This window comes from Galeopterus variegatus, unplaced genomic scaffold (genome assembly GCF_000696425.1).
Source record: "Galeopterus variegatus unplaced genomic scaffold, G_variegatus-3.0.2 Scaffold901, whole genome shotgun sequence".
Taxonomy (NCBI): Eukaryota; Metazoa; Chordata; class Mammalia; order Dermoptera; family Cynocephalidae; genus Galeopterus; species Galeopterus variegatus.
The window spans coordinates 73,452-84,839 of NW_007727012.1; positions in this window are offsets into that span (position 1 = coordinate 73,452).

The window sequence follows — 11,388 nt, forward strand, 5'->3', positions numbered from 1 at the left end:
GATGTCCCTGTCCTAATCTCTAGAATTTGCAAATATGTTAAATCACACAGCAAAGCAGATTTAGGTAGCAGATAGAATTCAGGGTGCCAATCATAAGACTTTAAAATAGAGATATTATCCTGGATTATCCATACAGGCCTAATAAAATCCTTAAATCTGGAAGAGGAAAGGGAAGAGCCAGTTTTAGAGTGATTCAATGTGAGGACTCAACCCAACATTGCTGGCTTTTAAAACAAAGGAAGCAGGCCATGAACCAAAAAATGTAGGTGGCCTTTGGAAGCTCAAAAAAGTAAGGAAATGGATTCTCTAGGGTGTAAAGTAGGCATTTCAGATATACCAAAGAATTAGGAGCTTCCAAATTAAAGCAGTTACAACATCTAAGGTATAAATGAGTTTTTTAAAAAGTCACCAATATGTGAATTGGTTGAGACTTTATACTTTTATGGACTTTTATACTTTATACTTCTTATGTCATTAATGCTATTATTCAAATGGCTGGTTTTCATCTTTTTTACCTGGCTAAGACTTTATTCTTTACATGTTATTAATATTATTATTCAAATGTTTGGTTTTTCATATTTTTGACATGGCAAGTAAAAACAAGTTAAAGAAAGAACAGTTTAGAAGAAAAAGAATCATACAGGGTGAGAAGAGCAGTGTTTATACAAAATAATAAAAAAAATAAATGATCCCAGGACTAAACTAAAAATGATTAACTTTAGATTTGGTACTCCCCTAAAGTAGTTATCATATTTCAAATAAGTCAACTTTGCTGGTTGCCTCAATTTTCTCATTTGTATTAGATCATCCCTGTCAAGATAAAAAATTCTTTCTAATAGAGCAAATAAACTTTGTGTTTGCAGAAAATTTATCTACTTTGATATTTAGTGACAGAAATAAATTGCAATACCAGGTAGTTCCCTGCTATTTATCATATCTAAATTTATGCCTATGAAACTCCAATGAAATACTGTCCTGTTAGAAGTTGTTAAATTTTGGTTTGATTTTATTTGACTCACATATAAGCAATTTTCCTGTAAGTTGGAACAAACAAAATTCCCATCTATTCAGAATCCTAACATATACCTATAAACAATATAACCAATGAAAATTTTCAGTGTTTACAAAACAAATAAATTGTCAACAGAATGCCTGCCAGTAGATTTACCAGAAAAAAATTTTACAGCCTAGAATTCATGAAGATTGGCTCAAAACAAACTGTCTCTGCCAACAGAAAATCTGACAATTATTCTGTTGTCTAATTTGGCTCAGCCTAAGTTGACCTTGTTTATTCATCTCAGTCTTTTAATTCTTGTTAACTTGGCATGAGAGTAGAACATATGGCATATGTCTAGGAAGTCCATTTCTACATCCTAAACAGAAATAAATGTAGAATATACTGAGCATTTCCAGTGTGTTGAGCTCTTAAGGCAGCTTTAATATGTATTTGATAGAACTGGTTAACTTCATAATATGCCCACTGGCATTTTATTTTTGCCTCCCATAAAACTAGAAACTCACAAGAAACATCTATTTCTAAGCTTCAGCATATGACTAAAACTGGCCAATTTTAAAAATATTTCCAAAGAAGATAGATAATCTTAAGCTCTTTTAAAACATAAAAAAGAATATCAGCAATTTGGCAATAAAAAGATGTCTACAGGTTTTCTCTGACTCTATAGCTATATTTAAGAAAGCTGATCAAGAATATGTGAGAAAGACAATGAAAGTTGAAGAAAAAAAAGAATATTTTCGTTTTCCCTCCAGCATAATCTAGTCTGTTTTCTTAGGTTCATTTTCTGGCACTAAAGTTTATTACTAAAAGGAAGTTTCATTTTATTCTGGCTTTAATATGTCTCAAAAAAAGCTGTGAGAAAATGAGTTGCATTACAGATTCATAGCTCTTTTATGCAACTGTCTCTAGAACCAGAACTAGAACAACAAAATCTTTAGAAAATCCAAACCTAAAAATTTTATATATTTTAAGTAGTTGTGTTTTGGCTTGTAATGCATCATTTTCTTTTTATTAACCAAGTCAAATGAAAAACATAAAAGTATAATTTCATGGATAAAGCCTTATTCATTTATTTTATATATTCTGAAACCCTTAACCTTTATTAGTGGACTTCATGTGACATTTACTATTTGCATAGTACTTTTCTTCCATAAAACTCAAAGCATTCAAACTTCATAAACTGCATTCAAAGATAAAATTTCAGCTATAGGGAGTCTTTATTACCCAGATATTCATTATCTGAGACCCTGTAGTTATGAGTTTACATACAGCAACACCAGTCCTCATAACATGGAATACTGAATGTGTTAACTACTTGTAAACTCAGCCCCCTATTCAAATATCCCTCCCCAGTGAATACTAGCATTTATTTACACCAATGTAGTGTTGGTTTACCAGCGTTTTCACTGATTGTCAGCTATTTAAATATTCAACACAGCAATACAAACTGGAAATCTTGCAAGAAAAAAAAATTTCACAAACTAAATGAAAAAGACATTAGAGAAATGTTCAAATCTCATGTAAAAATGAGGATATGGCACTTAGATCAATTAACTGAAAAAAAATAATTCCAAAAGGATAATGAAATAAGAACTGCAAATGAGTTTATTATCAAAGTATTAATAGAAGCCTTCAGGAAAAATGGTGAAGTCCTTGAATATTTTTTGAAAGAATGGCCCTCTTTCTGATCATGTATGCTATGAAAGTCCAATATGAAGTTAAAGATGCCATATCATGCTATTAGACAATTTGATCAGAAAAACTAGAATTGTTCTCCACCCTCCAAATCAAACAGATTTATTCTTTGTTCCATTTACAAATTTGGGCAGAATTGAAATTATAACATTTTATTAATATAGAATAAAATAAGCTTATCAGTATGTTTTTACCTTTTATTTTTTAGTCAAATTGTATTGTCATTATTTCCTATGATTTTCAACCCCATTTTAAATTGGCTCACTTTAAAGGGCTATTTTTTTCTTTCTGAAAGCATTTATCCTCAGATATTGACCTCCTGCAGCTTTGTTAAAATACTATAATGTGTGGTTTCAAAATCATAAAATGAATGTATGCCGTTGTGGACCAGGCAGAAATGTCTGTCTGCCTTTCCTGTTCTTCAGTACTTCTGTGGGTCTGTTTTTTATCTCTCTGCCATATTCTTTGAATCTAGGTTCCCATACCTTTCTGTGTCAGGGAGAGATGAAAAGTTCAAGAGATTAAAACTTTCAGGAAAGGAATTAATGGAAAGCAGAAAACCTAAGAAAGATGGTGCAATTTACATACATACATACACACACATGCACAAATTATAACTGAGTAACAGATGCTTTTAGCTTTGTTGTTTTATACATAACGGAAACAGAGCTGGACAGTGTGCTGAACTGCCTTCTGCAGATAGTGCAGATTCCCAGGATAATCCCTTAAATGGGGCCTGAGACACCCTGACACCATCATGTAATACTTTTTCTTATAGACCCTATCTATTATCTGTGGTTCAAGGTTCACTGAGCTCTGTATGCCTCTTTCCAGAGATAAGCTGCATACCTGGAACAAAGGAGAAGAAGGCGACATATCAACTGAAAATTCCCTATATTTATAAACAATTATTATTTTACTTTCCTTATAACTATTCCTATAAGTAAATTTGGAGAAATTGTTGCTTTGCATCCCAAACAATTCACAGCAGATGGTACTGTGTGCTTCCTATTACATCAGAACATGACTTATACAATGATCGATGAAATTCTCCATTACAAAGTTCCCCACCAACTTTATACCTAACGTTCTGGAATTCATTGATAAAATAATAATCTAGGCAATTTTATTAGGGATTGTGAAATGCTGATTTTCTAATTATGTCATCCCTTCTGCATCTATAAGTTAGAATTCTACACACACACACATTTCCTTATCAATTATTCAATTATCCTCAAAGGCATAGTAAATGCTTGATAATTTTCCTAGATTTATCAATTTTCAGGGTAATAAATTAACCTATCAACCTCTAGTGGTAACTACTACTTGAGGGAATGGGAGAACCATATGAGTTTTTAAATGATGTTTGATGTGTTTAAACTCACCGTGGTCAATATTCTTTCTGAAAGTCAAATTTTGTAAATCAGTACATTTTTCAGTAAGCAATTTTAGTAGCATATATGAAAAGCCTAAAAATGTCACAACTTTACATTTCACTTTTTTTTTTTTTTTTGTCTTTTGTCTTTTTCTGTGTCCGGCAACGGATCGCAACCCTCAGTGTTGCCCCCGCGCCTCGCTCAGCCAGTGAGTGGGAACCGGTCTGTATGTGGGATCCGAACCCTCGGGTGGGAGCGCCGCCGCGCTTCCCAAGCAGCGCGCTATCCAGTGCGCCACCGGGCTGGCCCTACATTTCACTTTTATAATAAATACATTAAAATGTCCATCACATTGTTATTATAAAAATCAACAACCTAAAATATCTGTTTGGGTAATTACTGAGTAAATTACATTATATCCAAATAACAGACACTATATAGCCACTTAAAGTCATAATTATCAGGTTCTGGTTCTAGATAAGATTAAGTAAGCACACTTCTCCCTGTCTCTCCAACTGAATGCAGCTAAAAATCCTGTACAGAATGGATTGGAGCAGCTATTTGAGGACTCTGAAAAGTAAATAATGGCAGATTGACTGAAGACAAAGGCCAGAATTTAAAGTAAAATGCCTCTAAACCTGTGGTGAGTTACCAGTGTTTTTTCCTTTAGTTCACCACAACTTTGGCCCGGAAGCAGGTGCAGCCATGGAGATACATGGCAGCATGGGGTAACTTAAAGGCACAGCTTCCTGGATCCAGAAAGTACCAAAAGAGATTGCAGACAGGAAGGAGCTCAAGAAAGAAACCCAATGAGGTTGTTTATCAACTCCAGGGCTTACCCAAAGCTGTGTATAATGTTGATCTGATCCTGACCAGCATATAAAAGATTATGAGATCTAAACTGATAAATCATCAGCCATGTCACATACTGTCCACTAGGTGGCGTGCACACTGACAGCACTACAAAGACTTTGAAAACTGAACTGACTAGAACCACAGAGGTGTGCTGTAACATGAAGCCCAACCCTAAAAGATAACTGCCTGCTAAAACAAAAATATCAGCATTCATCATAGGATTTCAATAAGACCAAGTCTCACAACATAATATTCAAAATGTCCAAGATACCCAAAATTACTTGGCACATAAAGAACAAGGACAGGAAAGTCTCAACTCACATGGAACAGATAATCAAAAGACAACACTGAGATGACAGATGTTGGAAGTATCTGACAAAACTTTAAGAAACTATTAGAAAAATGCTTCAATAATCATTAAAACTCTTCAAACAAATGAAAAAAGAGAAGGTATCAAAAATAAATAGAAGATATAAGAAGACAAATCAACTCAAAAGTAATATAACCAATTTTTTTTCATTCACTGATGAGTTCAATAATTGTAAAGTGGAGATAGCAGAGGAAAGTCAGTGAACTTGAAGATGGATCAACAGAAAATATTCAATGAAAAACAAAGAGAAAAAATATTGAAAAAAATAAAATAAACACAGCCTGAGGGACCTGTGAGACAATTCCAAAAAGCCTAACATTCATGACATCAGAGTCCTAGAAAAAGAGGGAAAAGAATGCAATGCTGAGAAAATACATACAATGATGGCTGAAAACTTCTCAAATTTAGTGAAGGAAAACTAAAAGAAAGTGTTGCCATGAGATCTTCTCTTAAAGACTTACTGAAGGAATTCTTCAGACATAAGGGAAATGATACCAGAGGGACACTTAGAACATCAGGAATGAAGGAAAAGAAACAGAAATGCTAAATATCTAGATAAATATAACAGACCTTTACTCCTCTTAAGTTCTTTAAAATATGTCTGAGGGTTGAATATAAAAATGTATAACATTGTCTGACGAGTTTTTCCAATGTGGATGTAAATGTATTCTCTCTATATATTTTCTCATATATACATGAGAAAACTACAACAAAAAGTGCAAGGATGAAGGGATATAAATGGTGGAAAGGATTCTACATTCCATTTGAAGTGATAAAATATTAGTCCTAAGTAGACTGTGAAAAATTAAGTATGTACATTGTAATCTCTAGATCAACCGTTTTTAAAAAACTACACAAAGATAATCTAAAACACAACTGGTAAAATAGAATATTAAAAAAAGTTCAAATAAACCAAAAGAAGGCAGCAAAGAGAAAACAAAACAAAAAAACAACAACAACAACAAAAAAGAAAAACCAATGGAGCAAAAAGAAAACACATAGTAAAATAGGTTTCAATTTAAAAATATCAATACTTATATTAAATATAAATGGTCTAACCACACAATTGGAAGAGATTGTCAGAAGAGATTTTAAAAATCATGATTGAACTACATGTTGTCCATAAGAAACTCACTTCAAACATAATGAAACACCTACGTTAAAAGTAAATAGATGGGAAAAGATATATTATTAAAACTCTAATCAAAAGAAAGCTGAAATGACTATATTAATTTCAGATAAAGTAGATTTCAGGGCAAAGAAAATTACCAGAGATAAAGAAGGGCATTACATAATGATAAAAGAGCCAATTTATCAAGAAATTGTTAACAATCCTATGTGTGCATGTATCTGACAACAGAACGTCATAATACATGAAGCAAAAAGTGACAGAAGTCACAATAGGAATAGACATATCCTCATTTACAGTTGGACACTGCATCACTCCTCTTTAAGCAATTGACAGAACTAGTAGACAGAAAATCATTCTACCCAACAGCAGAATACACATCCTTTTGAAGAGCACATCAGCATTCAACAAGGCAGAACATACCCTGGGTCACAGAACAAGTCTTAAAATTTAAAAGAACATACAAAACATGTTCTCTGACAATAGTGGAATTAAACTAGGAATAAAGATATACAGACAAATTTCCAAACCCTTAGAATTTTAAAAATATACTTATAAATAATCCATAGGTCAAAGGGGCAGTCTCAAGGAAGCCAGAAAATTTTATAAACAGAAAAAAAAATTACAACATATCAAAACTTAGGGGATGCAGCTTAAACAGTGCTTAGTGAAAATTTTATTTCATTAAATTCTTACATTAGAAATGTCTCAAACAAACATCTAAGCTTCCACTCATATAGAAATAAAAACTCTCAACAAAAGATTGAGAAATCAAATTCAGTGATACCTAAAAAAACGAATAATACATCACAGCTAAGTGACGTTTATCTTGGGAATGCAAGGCTCATTCAATATTCAAAACTCAGTCAATGTAATCTACCATATTAACAGTCTAAATAAGAAATACTAGCTGATCAGATTAACTGGTAGAAAAAGAACGTGACAAAATTTAATAACTATTCACAGTTAAAAAAAAAACTCACAAAACTAGGAATAGAACTTCCTCAACCTATATAGAGCACCTACAAAAACACAAACAAAGCAAAACAATAAAAAATGTGATGTTATATATTATGATGTCACAATGATGTTATATGTTATAGCTAACATCATACTTGATACAGGAAAACTGGATGCTTTCCTCCTAAGATTTGAAACATGGCAAAGATATCCATTTACACCACTCTTATTAGACACTATACTAGAAGTCTTAGCCATTGCAATAAGGCAAGAAAAAGAAATGAAAAGCATACAGCTTGAAAAAGAAATAAAGATCCCCACTTGAAGACAACATGGGATTTAAAATATCCCAAGAAATTTCTACAACTAATAAGTCAGTTTAAAGGTCACAGGATATAAGATCACCACATAAAAATCAACTGCATTTCTATGTACCAGTAATACACAATTGGAAATAAAAATTTTAAAAATTTACAGTAGCTCAAAAATGAATGAAATATTTTGGTATAAATCTAACAAAACATGTACGAATCTGTATGCTGAAATCTATAAAACACTATTTAAAGAAATCAAAGATGACCAAAGTAAATGGAGCAATATACCATGTTTATAGCTTGGAAGAATCAAGACAGGAAAGATGTCAACTCTCTTCTGATTCATCTAAAGATTCAACACAATTCTAATCAAAATCCTAGAAGGGCTTTTTAAAAAAGATATAGACAATTTGATTCTAAAATTTATATGGAAAAAGCAAAGAAACTAAAATAGCAGAAACCATTTTGAAAAAGGGAAATAATGTTGGAGGAATCAGACATGATTTTAGGACTTCTGCTAAAGCAGGGTTGGCAAACATTTTCTGTAAAGAGCCATTTAGTAAATATTTTAGGTTTTGGATGTCACACAGTCTCTGTCACAACTACTTAACTCTGACATTACAGCAAAAAAGCAGCCATAGACAATATGCAAATGAATGGGTATATGCCAATAAAACTTTATTTACAAAAATATATATGAACTGGATGGCGGCCCATGGACTGTGGTTTGCCATCCCCTACTCTAAAGCTATACTAATCAAGAAGTTATAGTATTAACAAAAGGATGGACATGTAAATTAATGAAACAGAATATGCCTAAACAAATATGCCCCGCTAGGGCCGGCCTGGTGGCGCACTGCTACAGTGCGCCGCTTGGGAGCCAGTGGCACTCCCGCCGAGGGTTCGGATCCCACATACAGACCGGTTCCCGCTCACCGGCTGAGCGAGGTGTGGGTGCAACACCGAGGGTTGCGATCCCGTTGCCGGTCCCGGTCTGGTACGGGCGTGACACTGAGGGTTGCAATCCGTTGCCGGACACGAAAAAAAACAGACAAAAAAAAGGAAAAAAAAAACAAACAAAAAACAAATATGCTCCGCTGATTTTTGACAAAAGTACAAAGGCAAAAATGTAGTGGATTGAAATTATGTCCCCGCCAAACTCACTGAAGCTTGAATTGTGTCCCCCAAGTTTTATGTATTGGATACTTGATCCCCACTGTGACTGTTAAGTGGGTGGGAAATCCTATTATGGTAATTGAAAGGTAAAGCCTTGAAGAGGTAATTAGCTTGTAGGACCATGCCGTAATGAATGGATTAAAAAATGGTGGTCAGGGGCATGGTTCTGAGGGCTTTAAAAGAAGAGAGAGGAGAGTCTCTCTCTCTCTCTCTCTCTGCTCTCTCTGCTTCCACCATCTGGTAATGTGAGACCCGTGGGTCACTGTCACCACCACCAGATGGACTTTGGACTTCTCAGCCTCAGAAACTGTAAGCAAATGAATTTTGTTTTTTTATAAATCACCTAGTTCAGTGAATTTTGTTATAAGCAACAGAAACGGACTAATACAGAAACCCAATGGAGAAAGGATAGTTTTCCAGTAAATGGCGTTGGAACAATCAGACATCTATGCCCTGCAAAAATGAACCTCAACCTAAATCTCGCACCTTACTTTCAAAAATTAATTTAAAATAGATTATAGATCTAAGGAGAAAATGTAAAATTATCAAACTCTTAGAAGAAAACATAGGAGATATCTGTGATCTGGGATTAGCAAAGAATTCTCAGACCAGGAACCAAAAGCATGATCCACTTTTTAAAAGTTGATAAGCTGGACTTCATCAACTTTTGCTCTTCAAAAAACACTGTTAGGAGCATAAAAATACAAGCTACATGCTGGGAGGAAATACTTGCAAATCACATGTCCAATGAAGGATTTGTATCCAAAATATATAAAGATTTCTCCAAGCTCAACAATAAGAAAACAACCAGTCCAATTAAAATGGGCAAAATATTCAAATAGACACTTCATTAAGGAGATATACAAATGGCAAATAAGCACATGAAAGCATATTCAACATTATTAGCCATTAGGGAATGCAAAGTTAAAACTATGATGAGATACCACTGCATACCTATTAGAATGTCTGTAATTAAAAAAAAAAATACTGACAATCCCAAGTGCTGGTGAGGATACAAAGTAACTAGAGCTCTCATACATTGCTGGTAAGAATACAAAACGGTACAGCCATTCTGGGAAAGAGTTTAGCAGTTTCTTATAAAGTTAAATATATATTTACTATTATGATCCAGCAATCCCATTATTGAGTATTTATCTTAGTGAACTGAAAACTTACATTCACATGAGAATCTGTACATGAATGTTTACAGCAGTTTTATTCATAATTTTCAAAAACTGAGAAAACAAATATTCTTTAACAGGTGAATAAATAAATGGACACATCTATACAATGGAGTACTGCTTAGCAATAAACAGTAATGAACTATTGATACATGTTAACAACTTGGATGAATATCGAGTGCACTATACTGAGTGACAGAAGCCAGTCACAAAAGTTTATATTGTATAATTCCAGTTATAGATATTCTTGAAGTCAAAACTATAGTTATGGAGATTTCAGTAGCTGCCAGGGCTTATAGGTAGGGGTAGGTGTGACTACAGAGTACAAGGGAGATCTTTTGCCATAATGAGACTGTTCTATATTCTGATTGTGTTGGTTATGAGTCTAAATATCTGTTAAAATTCATAGAACTATACATGTTTAAAAAGTCAATTTTAATACATAACTTAAACAATAAATATTTTAAAACAAAAAATGATTATTATATAAATAAAAGATCATGATATAAAATTCCATATAACAGATTACCTCAGTCTTATATTTTCTAAAAGAAGACATACAATAATAAACAGAGGAGCTAACTATCCAGAGAAGAACTCTGGATATTTGTACTGCTAGTATTCTTTTTCTATGTTTTTTAGGTTTTCTACAGTTATAGGGGATTAATTTTTTAATTAGGAAAATAAACTTTATTTAAGACTTTTACTATCCATGTATTTTAATTTTGTAATACCCAGGAGTTCAGTGCATGACATTTTGCTTCCATGATTATTTATGTTAACTATGTATATTATATATATTATTTGTATGTTAAGTTGAATTTTTTTATTTTTTCATTTTTTTTTTTTTTAATTTATTATGAACACTCATGAGATACAAAGCTGATTGTCGCCCCTCCTGCCCATGATGTGAGAGCCAGATTCATACTGGGGGCATACCCATTATCAGAAATTACTTTTGAGGGCCGGCCCGGTGGCGCACTGCTACAGTGCACCACTTGGGAGCATGGCGGCGCTCCCGCCGAGGGTTCGGATCCCACATACAGACCGGTTCCCACTCACTGGCTGAGCGAGGTGCGGGCGCAACACCAAGGGCTGCGATCCCATTGCCGGTCCGGTCCGGGCGTGACACTGAGGGTTGCGATCTGTTGCCGGACACGAAAAAAGACAAAAAGGAAAAAAAAAAGAAATTACTTTTGAACCCTTTGTCCCCTCCCAATTATCCCCCAAACACCCTCCCCCTCCCCCCTCCCCTCCACTCCAATTTGTAGCCCTAGGAATGGTCCCTCCCTCTGTTGGATCATGGAACTACTGTGG